This window comes from Xiphophorus couchianus, chromosome 4, assembly GCF_001444195.1.
Source record: "Xiphophorus couchianus chromosome 4, X_couchianus-1.0, whole genome shotgun sequence".
Classification (NCBI taxonomy): Eukaryota; Metazoa; Chordata; class Actinopteri; order Cyprinodontiformes; family Poeciliidae; genus Xiphophorus; species Xiphophorus couchianus.
The window spans coordinates 2,134,593-2,150,927 of record NC_040231.1 but is presented as its reverse complement, the minus strand read 5'-3'; the positions used below and the strand labels follow the sequence as shown (position 1 = coordinate 2,150,927).

General features: G+C 39.8%; 1 protein-coding gene across 2 annotated transcripts in view; it reads right to left on the bottom strand.

Annotated features, from left to right (window-relative positions):
* Positions 1-14,355, bottom strand: part of large2 (LARGE xylosyl- and glucuronyltransferase 2) — a 73,562-nt gene extending 59,207 nt beyond the window's left edge. For both annotated transcript variants that reach the window (XM_028014520.1, XM_028014524.1), the window contains exon 1: positions 13,850-14,355. The gene's annotated coding sequence lies outside the window, so the exon portion shown is untranslated. The remainder of the gene's footprint in view (positions 1-13,849) is intronic.
* Between the last annotated feature and the right edge of the window lie 1,980 nt (positions 14,356-16,335).

Sequence of the window (16,335 nt, the reverse complement as noted above, 5' to 3'; positions counted from 1 at the left end):
CTCCATAACATAATTTATAATAAAAAATGTTCATTTTTAAAGTTACAAAAAAAATTAAAAAGCTGATTTCACTTACAAATTAGTTTAAAAATGTAAAATTTGATGTTTGAATTTGAAGGCGACTTGATTTAATAAAGTAAAAACTTAAATAAGTTGGGGGAAGCTTTTAAAAATGTCTCTGAACTAATCATTTTTAGTTTAACATAATTACTAAAGACCTTTAACTGAAGGTAAAGCAACAGCTTTTATTTATGTATTTTGAACTTGACAGTTAAAGTTGATTCAACTTAACCGAGTTAAAGCAACAAGAAAACTAGAGTCAGGTTGAGTCAAATATGTTTTACAGGAAAATCAGAGTAAAACTGGTAGATATGTGGATCTGTGAATATGTGGGGATCTTTATGATCAGTTCAGCTTGGTGCATCGTTTGGTTTAATTCAAACAAACTTTACATGAATGATGTTCGCTACATTTTAAAAAGGTCATTCAATAATCCGGATTGGTCAGTAAATCCAGATTGGTGCGTTTTTATTAGGTTGAAACGGACTCCAAATGCCAAAACAGTTGTGTTGAAACGGGTGCAGACACATTAAGAAACAGTCATCAGCAAAACATAGAAACCTGCACCAGGACAGGAATATGGCAAACAGTGCATACAAACTAACAACTCAGGCACCAGGAAAAACTGACACCATTTCCATACTGACGATTCTAAGCACTATTTTTAATATGTTTTAAATAGAAAACAGATATTAACTGATAAACATGCTGAGTTTTTTCTCTCCCATGTTAACCTCCCCAAGACGTTGCAGGCAGAACAACTTAAACGTTTTACAAAAAAATGATGCGATTCATAAAAGTTTAGAGGCAGAACAAAACGTATTAAAACTCCATCAGCTGCATTAGCCAGAGATTACATTAGGCCCATTAAACAGAAGCATGCTGCATAACTGTATCGGATATACTTTTGGATTATTGATCGCCTTTTTTTTTAACGGCTCGTTTTCAGCTTCGCACACAATAGAGGAGGAAGAAGTCATTACAGGAGTGTACAGGCTGCAGACGGAGAAGACAAAGAAGGAGCTGATCTGGATGCTAAAATCCAGGAAATATCCTGGACCATCCCGGTCCAGAAAGCAGTCGGGGTTTATGAGGTCGTCTTAAAACAAACGTCAGGTCTTAAAACTTATTTCTAAGGATTCCTGGTGGATCTAAAGCAGAGAAACCCTGAAGACACCTGCAAAGGTCAGACAGACTGTAGAGCCTTAAAAAGCTTTTAAAGACTCTAAATGTGATTCCAGACATTATCTCCCCTGATCAATGAAGTGATGCTGCAGTCAAATGGCAGTTATATAATCTCTCCTCTGGTTGTAAAAGCAGACTCTCCTACTCAATCTGGGAACACTAACAGCATGCCGATGATGCGTGGCAGGATATAGCACACACACCCACACACCCCACACCCACCCACACACACACAGAAAAAGAAACAGCTTGTTCTGCCACTGAAATGGATCCACAGCTATGAGGCTTTCAGCTGCATGACAAATATCATATCTTAGCATAAAGACAACATCTCCTGGTCTTTACGCGTGAAACAAATGTCTGCAGCCAACACAGCAGTTCCTGAGGTATTTTGGCCACTGCGGGCCTCTGTACCCATTAGTGATATTCCACTGATTTCCTTTCCGATCCAATACTCAGTAACACTCACGCTGGTGTCAGTGGTACTGATCCAATACCGATACTAAAACACCTAATGTGTCTAATAAATCTAAAACAATAAACGCTATTTAATTGTTGGCTTCATCATTCTAGTTTATTTATTTTAACTCAGATGAAATAGCAGGCAGCCATACAAAATATGTAAAATTGTAAATCATTAATCCTACTGAAATAAATCCTTGTTTACTTATTAAGAGCTCCTATAAAACAAAAGAATAAGAAATGCAGAACATGTTAATGAAAATCCAGCAAAACGCATCCAGTTCAACATTTTTCAGTTCTGTAATCTTTTACCATCCAGTTAGGAAACAAAATCTCTTTTCTTTCCGATTTTGGCCGAAACCAATTTTATTGTCTGAATTGTTGCTAAATATAGCATGAAAGTCGCTGAGTTGGTAACAGTGGGGTGAATATTGTTAACTGAGAACGTGCAGACGTGACCTGGTGGGCCGGTCCGTCAGTCAAACCTCTGTCACTGCAGAGCAGGAGAGGATTTATAGATCTTTGCTGAAAACATCACCTTCACATATAAACATCAGCCTATTACCGATCCCCCAAAATTAAGGAAATCTGGCACCAATAAATTAGCCGGCAGATAAATCGGTGCCCCCTTAATACGGACAGATCCCAGTTTAACGGTACCGTCTCCCAGCTGCCACTTCTTGGTTAACAGGACCAGAAACGGATCAGCAGCAGGATGGAAACCTGCTGTCAGATGAAGACATAACATAACCATATCCAAGGTTTCCAGGATTTTTGAGAAACTGCTGCAATTAAATGAACCTTCCAGATTCTTTCTCCTCTTCTTCATGATTAATTAACGCTGCAGCCACGCGTTGCCACGGTAACAGGTCACACTGACCATGATGACATGTCTCAGAGTGAGTCATCCGGTCATCAGGAGCGTCATCACCTGGTCTTTACCTCAGTCTGGGTGTAGAAATGCGCCGCCCAGCCGGCTCCCCGCCTGCTGCGGCGGTCCCAGCAGGAAGCGCCTCGCTGCAGGGATTACATCCTGCTGCTGCTGTTAGTATTCCCGCTAATCCCAAACGTGCTAAACGGTGCCGAAGCAGATTATACCACATCCGGCTGGAGGTGGCAGGCTGGGGGAGGGGTGCTATTAGCTTTTTGGATCACACACCTGCAGACAGCATCAGTTATCAGAGGAAAACGAGACCAAACTAAAACCTGGAAAAGCAGAAAAAGATCCAGATTGGTTCAGTTTCACGACTTCAGACTTAAAGAAACAAACGACGACTTTTACTCAACAGCTGAAGCAGAAACAAACCACGGCGTTGGAGAAACGCTGCTCTGTAAAACCTGCTAAAGCTAACAGCAGCTCACAGAACCCGCCTGCAAACATTTACTGTTCCCTTTTTTCATTGTTCACATCGGCAGGGTCGGCCATCTTGTTTTACAAGTTCAAATTTAGTTGAACTTTGAATTCAGGTCAACTCCCTAAAGGGACGATTGAGAAAAAAGCGAGTTTTTAACAATATATTCAATCATTTGTAATTTGATTTTAAGAAAAATAGTCAGAGGTCATAAACGAACAACTGGCTGTGATTAACAGAGACATTAATAAAGAAATTAATAATCGTTTAGATCGTTGATCTTCCATCTGCCTAAACTGACAACATAAAACTCAGAAGTGAAATATTTACCTGCTGGAAACCAGACAAGTTTCTCATTAGTCTTTATCCACAGAAAAGCAGTAAAATATGAGTTAGCTTCAGGCACTAATGCAGCTTTCATGAGGTTTATGATAAATAAGCCAAAGCATGGCGGTTTAACACGTTCATGTTTTACTGATTTCTTTGCAATAATCACCAAATAATGAATATTGATCTCTGCCATGCTTCACTTTCTGTGCATCTTTTCCATTCAGTTCATCAAAACACTTTTAAATATTAAAGCAAAGGGAAGGAAAACCTTGTTGCTTTGATCTGATCGCTCCATGATGGATATAAGAGGATTTGAATCATAGCAGGAAACTGGCTGGTGTCTAAAAGTGGGCGGAGCTCAGCTTGATTGGTCGTCAGGTGACCTTTACCAGCCAATCAGCTGACAGCAATAGAAGAAACCAGATAATAGGAAGATAGCCAACAAGTCAGCAGATAACAGGAAGGCTCCATGAGGACCATTTGTCCTCACTTTCTTCTCCTACTACTCTCCAATTTGCATTTTTTGCTGTTACTTCTGGTTTGGTGTTCTGATTGGCGGAGGTTCCTACCTGGAGGAGCGCCTCGGCTGACATAATGCTGCCATGACCTAGTGGTTCTCTCTCTCCTGTTATTAACTTTTCACTTTTCATTAACATAGAAAGTGACTCCTGGGTCAGTTTTCTGTCTCTTTTTGTTTCTGCTCTGTCTTCTCAAACCCAAAGTCGATTCTGCTGGAGGTTTCTTCCTGTTCAAGGAGAGTTTTTCCTCTCCACTGTCGCACCATGTACACTCGGTATGAAGGATTGCTGTCAAGTCAACAGCTCCATTTCCACTGAATAATTTCACAATTTGGCATTTCGAAAATCCATGCATCCATCCATCCATCCATCCATCCATCCATCCATCCATCCAGATCCCGTTGGGGTCAGGGGTTGCTGGTGCCTCTCCAGCTGTCGGGCGAGTGTCGGGGTAAACCCTGGACAGGTCGCCAGTCCATCGCAGGAATTTCAAAAATTAATTTGCTTATGGGAAACATGTCAATTTCTTTAAAAAAAAAAAAACAAAAACAAACTTGGATTTTACTACTTGCAGAAACTTGCACACATGTGTTTTGCACACATTTGTAGCTGATGACACAACTTTCTACTGACGCTACAGGCTCGTCCAGGAGGCCGGAGCAACGTTTCCATCCAAGCTCCATGCAAATTCTGACCAAACTTTTAAGATCTTACAAAAAAGAAAAAAACTGAATCAGGAATGTTTCCATCTACTGGTTTGGAGTGAATCAATGGGTTTCACAAAGCGTAATTTCCTCAGATCTGGACACTGTGCATGTCTATAATAAACAGGAAGAACATGTTGCTAAGTTGCATGGACAAAACGTCTGGTGGTTCGGACTCTGACATTTTTCAGAATTGTTCATGGCTCTGGTAAGGAACAGAACCGCCAGTGGATGGCAGTGTTTGCTACATCAGAACTTATTCAGCAAACATGTTTCCAGCTTTCCTTTAGCAATTTAACTCTTTTTTTGGAAAAGCCAAACTTGGTCAATCTCAGGCAAGCGTAGAAACTTTTCTTGCAAAATTCAGGAAGTTACTTCAAATTTCCATCAACCTTTTCAAATGCGATACGTTAAAATGAGCATAAAAAACATTGGTGGAAAACGGCTAATATTTGCATTTCCATTACAAATGTTAGCAAATTTTGTCAATATTCCGATTATGTCAAAAAACAGAATTTCGCAACTGCAACGTTTCTATTAAATATGAAATGTCATTAAAATGACACGTGAATAACCTTGTTTATGTGATAAGTCATTAAAAAACATGCTGCACCAGGATCCTCCAACTACTTCCTGTCGTCTTCTTCATAGTTTTTGAAAGTGGAAACATCCAGTGTGACTCAAAAAAAATGTTTCCATTGCAGTTTTGCTAAATAAACCAATTTCAATATGGCAAAAAAAGGAAACTCATCCAATTGGCAAAATTTTGTATTGAAAAACAAGGTTTTTTTCCCGAAATTGATGTTTTCATGAAACAAATTTATTTTTGACAATATGTAGCAGTTATATGTTCTGTGGGAAAGCAGATGATGACTCGATGCAACTGATGAGTTTTCTTACATGGAAACTTTGTAATCCTTCTGGCGCGGCATGTGGGACGTCTAAACTGACTCCAGTTGGGTTTAAAGCTCTAAAATATATCAGAACAGAAAAAAAGGCAGAAATTACACAACTACAAGATTTTCAATCCCAGATTTATCTGTTTTTTATAAAACACGACTTTCATGCAGTCAAGGGATCCAGAATAAGATCTTAAATCTTAACTTTAAGCCTCTAAATGTGGATTAAGAAGCTCCATCCTTCCTTTAAAAATGTGACATCAGACTTTTCCTGCCTGGGCTTTAATTCTCCTTTTACATCAACAGATCCTCAACACTCATGTTCTAAAAGTTCTTTAGGCTGAAGAGGTCTCCACGCAGCAAATAAAATCACCTCAATATGCAAACTCACGCCTGGATGTCAGGGAGAGCCTCGGAAAGCCCGGCGTCGGCCCGGTCCGCGCTCCCCGACACGCATGGCCGCCTCCCTCCGCTCACCTCGCCAACCGCGGCATCGACATCAAGTGCTGGAGGTGAAGTGTGAAATGGTTCTGCTGCAGCTGGCGGCCAAACTCTGGGGACTCGTCAGGAATTTCAGACTCACACTTGGAAGGATTTGAGCAAATGCAAAAAGGAACTTTTTCCATTTCCTGACTCTGATTTATTTATTTTTTTTACACGTCCTGGACGGGTTAAATAAGGCAAAGTGTTCCGGCACACATCCCAACAACTGATAAATATTTAAACTGCACTGTGGCGGGCGCAGAGGTGGAAACTCCAGCAGTGGTGTTACAAGGAGTGAAAGGAGAAAAGGGACAAACAGCTGATTTAATTATTGCAGGTTTGTCCTGGAAACAGCAACAAATGGCAAACTGAGCAAACAGGCGTTAAAGGACAAGCAGCGATTAAATCAGGACTGCAGAGGCCGACAGAGGCTGAGTTTCCATTGGCCATAAAACTGCACAGATTGGAATTAAGAAAATTAATTTGCACAATAGAAACATGACAACTTTGTGATAAAAAAAAATAATTTTTTTGCTTGAATGAAGTGGTTTTTCTGCTGTATTGAAATTAGCAAAACTGCAATGGAAACACAGGAGTTATGTGATCAACAAAATGTTACTACTGGCAGAAATGATGAAGAAGACAGCAGGAAGTGGTAGGAAGATGATGACGCTGCATGTTTTTTAATGACTTATCGCATGAACAACCTTACGCATGTGATTTTTCACCACAATTCCCAAATTGTGTTTTTACAACATTAGCAGATTGTGCACAATTGTAATCAATACACAGCTGTACAGATGTTCACACCGTTTATCACATCAGTTTGCAGGTTCTGATACAATCCAGTTCTTTGAGAAAGCATAAAAAAACTACTTCGCTGAAATCTTTCTCAGCGTTACCACAGCAACGTCTACTGTCTTCTTTAGCTCTTAAGATACGGCCAATCAGCACCAAGGAGAACGAATGGAGCTCCTGGATTGGCTAATAGCACGCTAGGTAGCATTGTGTCTTGGTATTTCAGCTTCCTAAGCTGCAGTTTTTTAAAACATACTTTAGATATACAACAAAAATCCACATATAGGCAAATTCTCCACAAATAATTTGGAGCTACGTTCCACAGAAAAATCTGTGACTATGCAGTTTTTAAATTAGATTACTTAATTAAATTACACTTAAAAACATTGTTAAAGATAAAGTCATGTTTTTAATACCGGGATTAGGACACAAAACTAAAGAAAATATGAACTTTGGGGGTTATTACATTAACAAAAGAATATCATGTACTTTTAACACAATAATTTCATGCTTCAAATGAAAACGTGATAAAATCATGTTGGATAAACAAGAAATTCAACAACTTAACGTTAATGAAATTTAATCATGTTGAGATAACATGATTCATTATAGTCAGACTGATCTGATGCTGAAGACGACGAGCGAGATCACGCGAGATCATGGAAACTCACGCGAGATCATGGGAACTCCCGCGAGATCATGGGAACTCACGCGAGATCATGGGAACTCACGCGAGATCATGGGAACTCACGCGAGATCATGGGAACTCACGCGAGATCATGGGAAATCACACGAGATCATGGGAAATCACGCGAGATCATGGGGAACTCACGCGAGATCATGGGAACTCACGCGAGATCATGGGAAATCACACGAGATCATGGGAAATCACGCGAGATCATGGGGAACTCACGCGAGATCATGGGAACTCACGCGAGATCATGGGAACTCACGCGAGATCATGGGAAATCACACGAGATCATGGGAAATCACACGAGATCATGGGAAATCACGCGAGATCATGGGAACTCACGCGAGATCATGGGAAATCACACGAGATCATGGGAACTCAAGCGAGATCATGGGAAATCACACGAGATCATGGGAAATCACACAAGATCATGGGAACTCACGCGAGATCATGGGAACTCACGCAAGATCATGGGAAATCACACGAGATCATAGGAAATCACGCGAGATCATGGGAAATCACGCGAGATCATGGGAAATCACGCGAGATCATGGGAACTCAAGCGAGATCATGGGAAATCACACGAGATCATGGGAAATCACACAAGATCATGGGAACTCACGCGAGATCATGGGAACTCACGCAAGATCATGGGAAATCACACGAGATCATAGGAAATCACGCGAGATCATGGGAAATCACGCGAGATCATGGGAAATCACGCGAGATCATGGGAAATCACGCAAGATCATGGGAAATCACACGAGATCATGGGAAATCACACGAGATCATGGGAAATCACACGAGATCACGCAGGACAATCGTTTTTCGTGCCCAGGAAAACTCCAGTGGCAGCTATAAGAAGACTAAATTTTTCTGGCAGCATATATACGAACAATGTTGCTATGTTTGATCACGTTTTTATGTAATTGATGTACTCATTCAATGGCTAACATGTGCTAACATCATATGAAGTGATGGCTAGCTGGCAATTAATCAGCGTTTCTCTACCATTTGCACCATTTTCTGCTTGTTCCATGCTTGTGTCAGAAAAATGAGTTGAGGTTATCATTGCATTTACAAAAAAATAACATGTTGTTTTAACAAAAATAATTTTATGTACTATAACTATTACTTTAAACTAGCTTAAATGCATGTTGAAAGAGTTTATACCTTTTGTAGTAAAGTGCCTGCACTGCACATGTAAATGAAAATGGATAACAATTTTGAAAATGCATTTCTGTTGTACCTTTTTTAATTGTTTCTACCCTTTTACCCAGTAATGTCTTAAAACACTTAATTTAATAGCACTTAAAAAATGTCTGAATTAACGTAAATCAATCATGGAAAGGATTTCCACACGATTAAATAGCTTTCTTTCAGCATGAAGCATGACTGAGCTAACTTAATTTTCATGAGTTGGATCAACTTAATGAAGTAGTGTGAAGGAACCACTGTAAAATAAGTTGGTTTCAACTAAATTTGCATTCATCTTAATTAAGTAAAGTCAATTATTTGGTCCAAAACATTGCAAATTAGTTGGGCTGGCTCAATTATACTACATTGGGTCCAACTATAGTAAATGAGTTGAATCAACCTTAAAGTTAAGTTTAGCTAACAGATTTGCTTTAAATTGAAGTAACAGAATTACATGGTGCTGAAATAAAGCAAAGTAATCAGGTGGAAGTCCTTTCCATGATTTTTTTATGTTCATCAAAAACAACCCAAAATGATTCGCTAAAGTTAAAAGGCAACACTGAAACAAACAACAAAACTGCTAGCAAGAGCGCTATCAGAGGTCACACTAAGGTTACGCTCACACTGCAGCTCCATGCTCAATTCTGATTTTCTTTTCAATTTAAATAACATTTTTTGCATGGTTGTTCATACTACTCTTCTATGTGAACAGTTTATGACCCCAACTCACATGCGCAGAAGAAGAACGCTGACGTCACACAGCTGTTTATGGAAGTAAAAATGGCCGCCGCCATCTGGTTTTGGCTCAGATGGCTTCAGCCACTGTTTACGTCTGAATCTACTGCTGCTGGCTTCTTCTGATGCAGAATTATGACGCATGTCTCACGTCAATGATGTAAAAGTCAAGATGGCCATTCTCTGAAAACTACTGGACACATATCTGATTTTATGCAACATATGGAAGTGGCGTATGGACAAAAAATAAAATCCAATTTGAGCCAGACGTATTGTGAAAAGACTGCAACAAGAATGAAGGTAAGAAAAACCCAAATACAACTAATAACTAGCTTCTTCTGGTGCAGTCATGACGTATGTCTCACATTAATGACGTAAAAGCTGAATAAAATGTAACTTGACCTTTCTGATTTACTGAAGTGATACAAATCAGTAAAAAGATCAGAATTGGGTCGCTCAGAAATCCATGAAAATGTCGGACATGAGTCGCATTTGAACGTAGCCTAAGTCTGACAACTGGATGATGCTTCATTCAGAGTCCATCAATCTCAAGTTGCCTCAATCCGTGTTGAGCCGCTTCCTTCAGTTCTGCTTGGTTCTGACTTTGGAAGATTCGGTCCAAAAGGTGGCGGTGTAACGGAGCGTAAGGCGGAGAGCCCGTCTCCACCCAGGAAAAACAGCATGACTGAGGGAATGGAGACCATTACTGATGCATGAGTGGAAGAGACTTGGACACAAGATTTCAAAGCAAACTGACAGCTTGAGAACTAGAAATCAGAGGTGGATTATTTCTGAAGTTTGTCCAAGATAATTTATCATGTTTTGAAGATGAAGACCAGTCATCCTGAGGAGGTCAAACTAAAACCCAGCATGACTCAGAATGCCCCAATCTGTGTGCGGTTCTGCATTTTCAGTCATTTCTGGAAACATTTAAATGTCTTACTGCTTTAAAAATATATACAAAATACATTCTTAGATTAAATATGAGAAAAATATGATCCTTTATATAGAGCAAGTCAGGGTGAGCACAGATTGTACAAATAGATTTGACATCGGGATTAAAAAAAATAAAATCAGTGGTACTGGATTATCATATAAACTGCAACAGATTAATTCATAGTAGTTTTTTTTTTTTTTTTTACAATATTCAAGATGATCTTTTGCTCCATACAGCCGATTTCAATTGGAAAACTTAATATATGTATTTTAATATAAGATGGAAAACAAAGTAGGAATCTGTACAAGATTATTCCCAGGATTTATCTTCAATCCAAACAGAACTGGGTCATCAGTCACCAATTTAAGACCGAAGAAAGAAAACTAAATAAAGACGCGTGAATGTGCGGGATCGTGGGGAGTACACAGGAAAAATAGGAGAGTAATTTTTTCGGAGTTAACATCATTTTCATCTAAAAGAGTCCTGTTTATACATTAAAGAGTGAAATCATTTCCATTGGTCAATAGAATCGGAGTAAAAAAATAGAGGAAATTATATCGGAGTAAAACAAGAACACGCCCACTGAAGTTCCTTAAGTTTCGTTTCTTCCACCATCTTGTTATCCTGCAGTGGAAACGGAGGCAACGATTAGCTGTGTGCCAGGTAAGTCCCCAAATGGGTTGTAGATATATTTTACGTGGGGTTTTATGATTTTTTTAATTATTAAGACTAATTATGATGACGTGCTGCTGTTTGGTAGTGGGGGAAGGAGGGGTGCAGCGAGGAATTAACATGGTTGGCTAACTAGTTAGCATGTGTGCTTCAGCTAACTTAATTTAGCCGTTTACAACAATGTAAGCAGAAATAAAACATCAGTGTTGTACAATTCTACGTCCATTATTTTATTTTCACAAGTCAAGGCTGCCGCTATTTTTAAGCTGAGAAACGGAGTTTAAAAGAGGAGCGAGCTGTACTATCGGAGCTAGCTCTGCTAGCATGTGGAGTCAGTATTCCGCCCACAAAATGGCGCGGGAGGACTATGCTAGTAACTTTTCTTGAAGGTAGAGCAACGATTAAAAAAAAAAGAATTAAAGTTGTGCTTTGTATGCAAACTGTGTAAGTTCTCAGTAAAACATTTTTGATGTACTATTTTGTCCATAAACCCCGTTTATATCGAGTTGTATGGAGCTGATATGTTTTTTTTTTCCGTTTTAGTTGTGGTAATTGGCTAAATTCAAGTAAATCCTGCAACCAAACTGCACAATAAGTTCCCAAGCTTTATTTATTAAATCCTAAGATGGATGTGAGAAAGTTTAACAAAATGATTTTTAAAACCTTCACTTCATCTAGGTTGAGCAAGATTTTACATTGATGTTTGGGGAAGCCATCTCTGCAAAGTTCCTGGAGAAGTGGCCCACTGTCTACAAGCAGAAAGTCCTCAAACAAAGTCGTGGTCTCACACAGTCTGATGACCTTAAGAACCTTCTTGACAATGCTGAAGGCACAACAGAAGAGGAAAATGGTAAGTTGCAATGACTTATAAAGAAAGTGTTTACTGTAACAGAATTTTATATGAATTGGTTCAATATAAGTGCACCTTCTCCTGCCCTCAGTGTTTGGTAAGCTTACTCTGGAAGTATTAACATCGTTGCAAATAAGAAGTTTTGGTAACTTATGTTTATTTTACTTTTTCTTCTAGGATGGGACATTGACATGTCATCCATTTTGATCCTAGTGCACCTCCTGCCACCGTCACCTCTTGGGCGCAAGAGACCAGGAAAACTCTCAGCCAGACAAGCCAGTGAACATCTTGTGAAGTTTGTCAAGGTAAGGTTACAGTAAAGGGAACATTTATGTTGATCAAAATTCTCTATTTTTCCCTTTTTTATATATATATATTTATTTATTTGTATTTCTTGTGAAGTTGGTCTCAAATTTAATTTCAAGTGACATTTAAAAGATGCTGAAAAGTAATTTGCCTTATCTATTAGAACCCTGTCTTCTTTGAAACCCAAGACTAATCATGTTTTATTCTGTTTTTGCCACAGACAGGAACCAGCATCCAGGAGCACCTTGATGGCATCGCAGAAAGCCGTCAACCATACCTGCTTGCAGTAGGGACTCAGAGGAGCGTGATTCACAAGTACTTCATTGTGATTGACAAACATGCCATACCTTGTAAATCACAAGGTTCTCTTGCCTGTTTTGATTAGCTTTTTAAAGCTCACTTTGTGTTCCGCACTTCATATGATCATAATCTGGTCAATGTGTACAACTTTCTGCAGACGGCCATTTATGAGATAGATGTTGAGACAACCAAAGTGAATCCTAGGGTTGCAGAGTTGAGGGCTCGGATGCTGCGTTAAATAGTTGTTTTGCTATGATTCAGTTACCAATCAACACCAAGGTATTAAATGTAAAATGGGCCAAACATCATGGAAATATGTATCGTGCAGATTTAGTTGTTTGTAAAGAAGTTTTTTGTGAAATGCCAGTTTTCCATAAGATCTACAATGTTGTTGTGAAAGATGAGAGGTTACTGTTTGTTACATTTGCTCTGCAAACAGTGTGTCTGAATGAGCATTTCAGTGCTTTTCAAGTTTTGTATACAAGAGATGGACCTCATGTTATTTATGTAGAAGAGCTTTACTGTTACAGAGCTTTTGATTTACAGGTGTCATACAGTCATGAAGATGCAAATGTTTATATTGTTCCATACTGTTTCCTGTGAACAATAAAAATGGCTGTTCAAATACTGATTTCTGGTCTTTGCATTGTACTCTTACAAACTCAGCTGTGTATTATAGCTATAAAACAATTGCTTAGTGAGTGAAATAAAGTTAAATTTGGCACTGTTTTAGAATTTAATTAAATGTTTAACTGCACAATATGGAATTAAATTAAATTAGGAGTAAAATTTTATACTATTAAGAGCACAATTTTACACTATATGGAATAAAATGTTATTCTATTTTGTGTAAAATTTATTTTTAGTTAGACTAAAATTTTTCTCTACTTAGAATAGAATGCAATTCTCTTTAGAGTAAATTATATTCCACTTGGAGTTAAAATACGGTAGAGTACTTTTTCTTTTAAACAACTTGGAGTAAATTCTCTTGGCATTGATTAAAATTTTTGCACTAAATGGTGTTGATTTTAATCTGTAATTTCAACTCTTCCATGAGAGTAAATTTTACTCTATTTAGACTGGGACCAAATGTTGTCTTTTTTAGAGTAAAATTTTTTTCAAATTGAGTACATTTTAATCTGGAAATTTTACTGTGTACTGAGCAGGGTTCATTGGATAAGAATGCAGCTCAATTAGATCTCAACAAACACACAGATCACATGGACCTTACACACACACACACACACACACACACACACCATCACCAGCAGAGTTACCAGCTCACATCACCTGAATGATAAGAGGCTAAAAGTGCTTTCTGTTCGCTCAGATGGGAGGCTGAACAGAAAAAAAAAAAAAATCAACCTCACCTGAAAATCTCAAGGTTGTTCCTTCGACTTGTGTCCTCAGAGCAGAATATCCATATGCTAATCCAAGGAGGTCGGTAAAACGTTCAAAAATCCATGTGGAATCACAGGAAAAACCTCGGGAAATAAAAAGAAGATAAAGATAGCACTGTTTCCGATCCAGAAGATCGGTCTCCGCTCCAGCAGGTTCCCAAAAGCCGCCTTCATGCGGTCATGCTAGCACATCCAGGGAGGCAGCGCGCGAGCAAAGCCGGCCGAAGGAGCACAAACCCCCGCGAAGTCCTGCGGAGCTCCGGGGGGAAAGAGGCCGACTCCGTCCCGGAGTTCAGCCCCGGACGGTCGACTCCTAGCCGGTGTGGCAGAGCCAGCAGCTGTCAGATCCGGTTTCCGCTGGTTCTTGAGGACAGTTAGTGCCAGCTCGCCCCGATCTGGCCGCGGTCTGCCCCGGTCCGAGGCTCCGTTAAGACTGGGTCAGTATCACCTCTCTCCGATCCGCCCGCTGTGCTCCTTCTGGAGAAATGAGGCAGACTGCAGAAGCACCGCCTGTCTGTCCCTAAAGCCCCGCCCCCCGCAGAAACCAACCAATGGCAGCGGCTCTGTTGTCTCCTCGCCCCGCCCCTTCTCCCTCTCTTCCGCCCAGCTCTGATGCAGGGAGTTTGGCAGCGCGGAGCTTCCCAACAGGAGCCAATAGCGCACATTCACCCTCTAACACGAACAGACACGCTCTCCGCCAAGCTTATTCAGCCACAGAGACACTTCTGTCCACACCTGACTGAACCACATTAAAGGCATTTCACAGTGTTTTAAAACTGAGTCACCTCCCGAAGCTCAGCTCAGTTTAAAACACTTTCATATAAAAAACCCAAACCATCAATTTTTTTTTTGTGGGCTCTAGTGTCCCTTATTTTTTGAAAGTGGGTTGACAGAAAAGGGGGGAAGACATGCTGCAAATGTCGCAGGGTCCGGGAGTCAAACCCACGACGGCCACTTCGAGGACTCAAGGCCTCCAAACATGGGTCGTGCTAACCCCTACGCCACCACGTCACGCCCCAAACCACCGATTTTAGTCTGAAAATACAAAGTTAAATGTATAAGTACGTGGCTCAATGCCCAGAGCGGCAAAATCATGGGGGACAACCTCTAACAAGTTTTAGTGTGTTTTCACACCTGATAACTGCAAAAATGGTTTGCCATTGAATGACTTTTGACACTTTTGATGCTCCTAAACTCTTAAAGGTGTTTTCAGACCATATAGTCCAGTAGACTCGGACTGTTTGGGGACCAAAATTGCAACATTTGTGACATTTTCAGTTGGTATGGTTCACTTTCACACTGCACTGAACATGGGCGTAGGTTTGGGTATGGACGGTCGTGACATGTCATGACCAATATTCAAGGAATATAAAATAGTCCCGACCAATTTTTGCCATATTAATAAAAATTTTTTATTTTTTAACAAAAACAAAATAAATAAACGAAAATCTACACTGATTAGTTTGATATTTCAATATACTACGCAGTGGGGGGTGGGAGGGTCAGTAAGTTGTAAGGTCCCACCAAAACTTAGACCAAACCTACGCCCTTGGCACTGAATGATCCAAACATTTGAACAACTTGTTCTCCTCCTGACCTGTGGGGGCACTGCACCAAAAACTATAGAAAGAAACAACATGAAAACCTCCAAAGAAGACAAGTTCAACTTCCTTCTTCACAAAACGGAAACAAAAATGGAGTAGCATGAAACTTTAGCACTGCTTTTGGAGCGGTCTGCAGTCTGCTTGGCGTTCACATGTGCATTCAAACATGTGAATTCAACTGAAGTGAGTTTGGTTGAATTCACTTCAGCTGAAACGAGGCTTGCAGGCGGACCAGAGTTCACTTTTTTGAATTGATTCACACCTCCACAACTGAACATTTAGTACTATGCTATTTGGCACGATATTGGCTGGCATTTGCAAACCAACCAATCCAGGAGCACCATTCATTTTGCTTGGTGCTGATTGGCTGATACCCTAACAAAAAATATTTAGAAAAACTGTAAACATTAGCTTCTGCAGCAGTGCCAAGATGGTGCATTGATGCATTTAAAGGTACATTTGGTGTCTAAACAGTTAAAAGTGTTTTTGAACAGAATCTAATTTATTCTGGATTTCAGTTGAGGAAATTCTCAAGATGAGGAATTAATTCATGAATTAATGACATGAATAATTGAAGCAGTTCTGAAGACACAGGGTGAAAAGTGGTTCCAGTGAGGTGTACCTATAATAAAAAACAAGTCCACCTTTGGTCTGCATCATTCATGATAACCTGCTCCGATTGGCTGGAGGTAAACCCTGAGGCGACACATTTATCAAAGCCGACGGAGCAGAATTCCTGCAGCGATGCCTCCTGCTGGCGGTGTGAGACCATCAGTTGCTGCTAATTAGCCAACAGGATTCTGAACAAAAGAGAAAATATGATCGACACTAGCTGAGACTGGAACTTATTCT